The 7,248-nt window shown below is 40.3% G+C and overlaps 1 long non-coding RNA gene across 1 annotated transcript; it reads right to left on the reverse strand.

Moving 5' to 3' along the window:
- Positions 1-3,649: 3,649 nt before the first annotated feature.
- On the reverse strand, positions 3,650-4,774 carry LOC146864103 (uncharacterized). The gene is made up of 3 exons (XR_014976609.1): positions 4,613-4,774; positions 4,348-4,482; positions 3,650-3,810 (listed from the first exon to the last, which is right to left on the reverse strand). It is a non-coding gene; the product is annotated as an uncharacterized LOC146864103 (long non-coding RNA).
- Between the last annotated feature and the right edge of the window lie 2,474 nt (positions 4,775-7,248).

The raw sequence follows: 7,248 nt of genomic DNA on the forward strand, positions 1-7,248 counted from the left end.
ATTTACGCCGCCGTTCCGTCACTTTTGTGACGCAGCGGCGGCGCAAAACCAGCACCAGGCTGCGGGGTATTTACAACGTGATGCATCTGGGAGATGCGTCATGTTGTAAAGCCCTGCTCCAGAAGTAGGCGTTCCTGCGCAGGGGGGGGGCGGGGGGGGGGGCGTTCCGTCGCAGGAACGCCTCCTAAAAGTGGCTGAGTGAAATCTACAAGTCACTTTTTAGCCCATGCTGCGTCAAAATCCTGCGCCTGCTTGAAGCAGGCATAAGGATTGATGCAGCATTGTAACGATAGGGCACCCCAGAGCCTTGCTGGAGCTGCGTCGCGCTTGCGACGCAACTCCAGCAATGCGCCGCCTTTACGGCACAGATGCGTCACGCATCTGCCCGTTTTTGCCCCATGGTGCGCCGCATTGTAAATGCGGCGCATCCATGGTGGCGGGGCCGTGACGCACAATAACTGGCGCATCCCTGCTGATATGCAGGGATGCGCCAGTTATTGTAAATCTGCCCCAAAACTTGGCTACCGGACAAAGCAATGCTCGCAAAAAAGAAACATGGATGGATGGTTTTATCCTCGAATGGGGCCCGCTCGCCACAGCCGTATCTTGTACATAACATATCCCTAACAATACAGACCTTACTGCTCTTGATTCCACTGGGAACTTTTTGCTCAAAAGATCAAGTCCCACCAGGGAGACAAACTTGGCCGACCAGTCTGTGTCGGTTCTCCTGACATGTGGGAGAGTCAGTCTTACATTTCTTGTGCTTCTGCCCAGCCGTCAATACATGGAGAAAGCACTTTACTTCCAGCCCTCTGTTCCCTTCGGATACGATTTTGCCGACTCACCGTAATAGCATTACTAAACCGCCAGTCGCCACAGCTTGATTGCAGGACAACCAAGTTTTTGCAAGAAGTCAGCAAACTGTTACAGATAACATCGAACCCACATTGCTGACTTCAGACCCAAGTCTTGCGGCTGCCCTACCCTATACTGCACAAGTGCAAACCCACAATCATTGAAAAAGAAGACAGCAGACACCTAGCACTTTTTGTACATAGACCAAACACCACTGTGTCAGACGAAATTATACTCCACTCTTAACTTTAAGATCATTACATGACTCTGCAGCCTCCCATATCAATATCAATCTTGCGACAGCCACACATTGCACAGCACAGGTTTCCAAATAATGGGAATGGAGGACAGTGAATACTTGGCATGCACTTGTGCAAAGTCTGTTTTTCCACTGATTTTAGATGCATAATCCCTTATTTTAAGGTTTGTTCTTGAAAATGAAATTATTTATTAACAGGGATGCTTTAATAACCGAAAAGGCAAATTTTGCACATGAAACCCTAGCCCAGTGGCAGCCTCAAATTGAACAAAGCATCTGAAACAAGTGAACACTTTGCACATTATGGACACTAATGCATTGTCTTGGTTTTTATATGTAATGTGTTTAACGTCCTTTTTTAAGAAGGTCGAATGAATGTGCTACATTACACATCAAACCCTTGTCTAGATGTAGCTACAAATGACAGTGTCCGTACATAGTCACCTAAAGCCACGATTGTGGTGATTCCGGATCTATTTGCATACAGAGCCCACTTCATTGCTTTAGATGTAACATGTATAACGCTTCACTAGAGATTTTGACCCAACAATATTTTAGTATCGGCCCAGACAATATTATCTGTTATTTCAAACTTTGCAATGGTGAAGAAAAGCACCACATAAGGAAATATTGCTCCATGCGATGTCAAGTAAGCGCAACTCAAAGTATAAATAAGTACGTAGTCATATTTGGCGTATTTTATGCTAAAATTGTAATGGTTTTAATTAACTACACAATAAAGTTGTTTTCCATGCACTGTTTTCATATATAATTTCCCTGCGTACAACCTACACCAGGGCACCTAAATCCTGCTGTGGGGCATACACCATTGGGCCTTGCTTGCGGTCACATCCAGCACCCAAACTGGAGCAAGCTTGCAGCCTCCCAACCTGGGGCAAGCTTGCAGCCCCCACTATGCACCTTTGGTAGATGGCAGCTCAGAATTAGTCTCAGGGGCTAGCGTTTGGCCAGGCCCTGTGCTTAACCCAATGCAGATAGCCAACCCCACTGTACATAGTTTTTGGACATGCCGGTTATAAGGCCTGGTCTTCAGCCAGGACCAGAGCCCAACCTGTGGAAGGCCCCTGTTGTGGGAGTGGTGGCTCAAAGGCCAGTCTCTGCACCCAACTTTACACAAGTGGGCAACACCACTGCGCACAGCCTTCATCAGTGCATAACATATGTTGGTCACAGCTCTTGACCAGAGGCCAGGCCTTGACCTCAACCGAATTTAGGCAACCAACTCCATTGCACACAACCCCCATCCTTGTTCAGTGGGAGTTGGTTTCAGGTCCTGGCCTCTGCCCAGGTTTTGCACCCAACCCACTATGGGCAGACATGCCCTTTCAGTATGTTATTTAGTTTCAGTCAACAAATCAGATTAGCTATTCATTTATTATAATATAGGTTAGGTATTATTTGGCTTACCTTCTCTGAATTTTAATAATGTTTTAATGGATTTACAATGGTTTTGTAATTTTACTTACTTTTACACGTTGAATTGCACTTGCAAGGACTAATCCTGATTGTTTTCATGTTTTTTTTTTTAGATGAATTATCAGATACTTGGTGGTCCTGGTCAATTTATAGTAACATTTATCTATTTAAAATGAGAATATCACTTGGGCTTTTGAGTGATATTAATTATTTGATCCCTTGGAACTAATTATGCTATAATAGTATTTGTATCAGCAAGATCAAGTGATAAATCAATTAACCTGTTGGTTTATTATAATTAGTATATTTTGTCTGCTGAATAGTATGCTTTCTCAAGGCATGACTACATTTAAATATTGTTTCATTTTTATTTTGATTTCCGAACATTAGTGTTAGTCATTTTTTAAGACACTTGTAGCTTCAGTTTTTTTTAAATAAAAGTGAATGAAAGACTGTACAACAGTGTTGTGAATACGGTTCTTGTAAACTGAAACATGCTAAATGCACATCTGTTCAAATAAATTCCACCTCATCTTGTATAGTACACAGTGGTAGTAGTATGTGAGCCATACTTTCCATCGGAAGAGCATTTTTCTGTTTTGGTAATAACTTTGGTGCCATTTGAACAATCTTCACATAACTTTCCTAAAAATAGTTCACCCATTTCAGCTCCTTCCTGTAAGGTTTCAGGGTTATCCATCAAAAGGTGGCTGAGAAAGGGGGGGTGTCCCAAAAATAATTACATAAAATTTTGGCAGAAAGCTAGATAACAGAAAGAGCGGTTTTTGTGAGTTGGTATGTATCTGTTCAGCCGTTTTAGAGAAAGTGATCTAAGTTGCTGCAGGACTTGCACCACAGGACTTGCAATGCTATAGTGAGATATAGATAGATAGATAGATAGACATACAGAAAGACCCCGGCACTCTTCATCAAATTGAGAACAATCACATTTGTTTGAAATTAATCATATAAACTGCAAGCACTAAGTAATATAGAGAAGAAACCAATTGGCATACAGAATTTCATGAGACATACAAATATGTGCTGTGAGCTCAGTTTTAATGATTGTCAGACACAAAGCACTTCATCTAGCGTGTAACATCATATGTCAGATAAGACATCAAACAAAGAAGATTTTTTCGTTGGTATATACATCTCAATTCTTGCAGTTCTTGTAAATGCAAGGGTTGACACGTAGAGCGTTCTTATCTGAAACAGCCAACGCGCGTTTCGTCACCACCGTGACTTCCTCAAGGCTGTAAGGTAATAGTAGAACAAACATTGAAGTGTTCCGACATAAGTGCACAAGATACTTTAAATGTCCATTTCTAAGAATTTTTATTTGAATACTACTAAAAAGATATATGTCAGTGACAGAAGACCGCTTGGAAACGATTTCTATGTTTTCATATCACCCTAAAATCACGAGCCAAGAATAAGCGAAAAGACATACAGAAATTGGAGTAATGTGGGAAGCGTGAAAAGATTCCGTGCACAATAGAAACAGTCACACAAAAGAATTCAAAAGTCTAGCCAACTAAAAAGGTGTTCGTGAATATGTAAAGAAAGCTAGAAACCAGTGAAAAAAAGATCTATAGGTCAATGTCCACTCCCAAGATATAGTGAGAAGAAACAACTCCATTAATATGAGAAAAGAATACAAAAGTATTTTGACGAAAAATAAGGTGAATCTGAAATGGTCCCCCTATTGACCCCAAGTATATCGAGTCATAAGATAAGAATTGAAGAGTATATATAGAGACATTATGTAGTCCAAATTCTTTTTAAATCACCTTCAGTTCTGATGGTTGTAAAAGAGTTGGCGATGGCTATAGTGGGCCCGATCCCCTAGGTTTCTCCGAAATCCCTAGAAATATCTCGAGGATTCCGGATATTCGCTATCTCGTAAGGTTGAAAATATATCGAAGCTGGAGAAGGAGAAAAAGCGAACCAGTCCTAGCAACATTAGATAATCCATTTGAGCAAATGTTGGCAATTCTAGAACCTGGACCAATACATTATATTGTCTGTAATATAACCGGACAGCTAGACATTCACCTTATTTGGCTTCTTTTGTGTGGAAGAAAGGGATATCCTATATTAGGATCGTTTACAACCTCCAAAGTCCTGGAGAGTGTTGGAGTCCAGTAAGCAGAAAGTAGTTTGGTCCAATTTGGCAAAAACTACATATAAGACAAGAAGTAAATGAAGTTACAAAATGTTTTTTATAAAAAGTTTTTTCATAAATTTCTCTGTCAATTAAGGCCTCATCCCAAACAGTCAAAAAAGAGTAAAAGTCACAAGGCCTTGTTATTTATAAAAAGCATAAAATGAGCGTGACTTACACAAAGCACGTTACAGTCTAAGGACACAGGGTCTTACATCCAGAAGTGATGGATAACCCTGTCGTTCTCTCCGAATAAGTAAAAGTCTATGGAAAGAATAAAAAATGTGCAGATTCAGTACATAGTAGGAAGGATTTCTTTAGTTGGAGTATTAGATTCCTCATATTAAAAATAAAACTAAAATAGGAAAAATAGTTACGTCTAGCTCAAAAACACTTACGAGATCGCCAGCAAGCTATATACGCTCTGCTATTCGTCAAATATCCCGTGAATTCAAGTTTCTAAGGCACCATGATAAGGTCCTAAAGTTCAAGGGTATAAAAATAAATATCACTAATGAGTCAGACCCAAAATATCACTGGTTGTTGTTACAAGTTATTTGAAAAACAGGAAAAATTGGGTCCTAAGCATTCGGCCATTGTTAGTGCTACGCTATCCAGTTATGGCATTTACAGCAATTTATTTCCGATTACGAGTGTAAGAACTGTTAACCACCAACAAAAACCTCCCGTCACACACTACGCTGTCCACCGCATTTACCTTCAGTCTGCAAATTGTAACGTCCTAAGAGTCCTCCCGTCCGTAGCCTTCCTGCATCAAATAGACCCGCCCGAGTTCTGATTTAAAAACCAATTATGTCCCGGAAGTGTTCCCTGCAATGTCGCGAGTGAGCAAGCAAGCAGGTTAAAAAACTGACTATTACTCATCAGTATGGGCGCCATATTGGAGTGGGGAAAAAAGGATGAGTTCCATTTAATCATTCCTAAGTCATATGTTTAGATCACACCTGAAACGGTATTCTAAGTCGTAAGATGCTGGAAAGGTAAAGAAAAGGAGAAATGGCGGAAATGTAGTGCATGAGATCAATTAGAATAATTTTATGTTGGCATGGAAGGATAGACCTCGAATGTCACCAAGAAATAGAATTTCAAAGGAAAAGAAAGAGGAAGGGAGTGCAAAAACCCAATCCACCATGATTTTAAAGATCAAGAAGCCATTCTACCTATTTTACCTGTACATTTTCGGATAAAAACATTTAGGGAATACTAGAGACAACAAACAGAGCAATCATCATAATTAGTACAGTAACGATATTATCTTGCTCATGGTAACAGTCTGGTACAACATAGCACATGTTTGAAGAGGAAAAGCTCAGTTTTTAGACCAACACTTAGATTAATGATGTTGTAATTTCTAATTCCAGTGTTAAGCACAAAAAATAAAGTACAACCAGACCCACAGTAGGCGAGTTGGACTAGAAAACACCAATGTACTCATTGCTTGTGGAATTGTTTAAGTCAAGCCTACGCAAGCATGTCAGCATAAATAAATCATTCGAGTTTAACTTTTGCAGAAATGTCAACATGAGTATATAACACAGGGTCACATTGTAAGTCATGGTAACTAACTTGGTTTTAGTCACATAGTATAAAATTAGGTTCTAGTATACTTTCTAAAATAAAGAGTAGCTCTGTGACACAAGCTCAGGATGTGGGTCATCACTCAGACAGGAAGACATGTAGTTCCCTATCAAAATTTAAACCCTGTTCCACCGCTCTCAATCTGATGATCCACTGTGTTTCGGTTCTGCGTAAAATTAAGACCCGGTCACCCCCTCTTTGCTGTGCTTTAATTTGAGTGATGCCATGAAAACGGATGTCTTTCATGTTCGCTATCAAATGTGAATCATTAAAGTGGACCGCAAAGGGATACTCTCTGTTGTTATTCCTGACTGCTCTGATATGTTCTTGTATTCGCTCTTTAAGAGGACGCAGTGTACTACCCACATAGATGAGCCCACAAATGCATACTAGACAATAAACTACATAGCAAGTATTGCAGTTTATAAATTCACGCACCGAATACTTTACTTGAGTGTTGTATTTAAAGTCCATTAGTTTGTTCAGTGCAAAGGGGCAAACATTGCATTGTGTGCATTTGAAGAAACCCTTCGGTTTGTTTGGAAGCCAAGTAGTAGTTTGGTCTTTGGGGGGCAAATAGCTGGGACATAAGATGTTACGTAAGGTGGTACCCCTCCTATGTGCAACCATTGGTTTTTTTGTGATGTGTTTTGCTAAAGATTTATCTAGATGTAATAGATGCCAATGTTTTAATAGGATTTTGTAGACAACATTGCTCTGTGTGTGGAAACCAGTCACAAGTGCAAGCTTATTACATCTATTCCCTTTCTTCCTATGTGTGTTGTGTACCAGCGATTCTCTCGAGGTCTTAAGTATTTTAGTTTTGGCCTTCTTCAGAACAGTTTGTGAGTACCCTCTCTGTGCAAAACGTCCTTCCAAGATGTTTAGTTCCGAGGCGAAAACTGAAGGGTCTGAACAGTTTCTTCTA

This window comes from Triturus cristatus, chromosome 2_1 (genome assembly GCF_964204655.1).
Source record: "Triturus cristatus chromosome 2_1, aTriCri1.1, whole genome shotgun sequence".
Classification (NCBI taxonomy): Eukaryota; Metazoa; Chordata; class Amphibia; order Caudata; family Salamandridae; genus Triturus; species Triturus cristatus.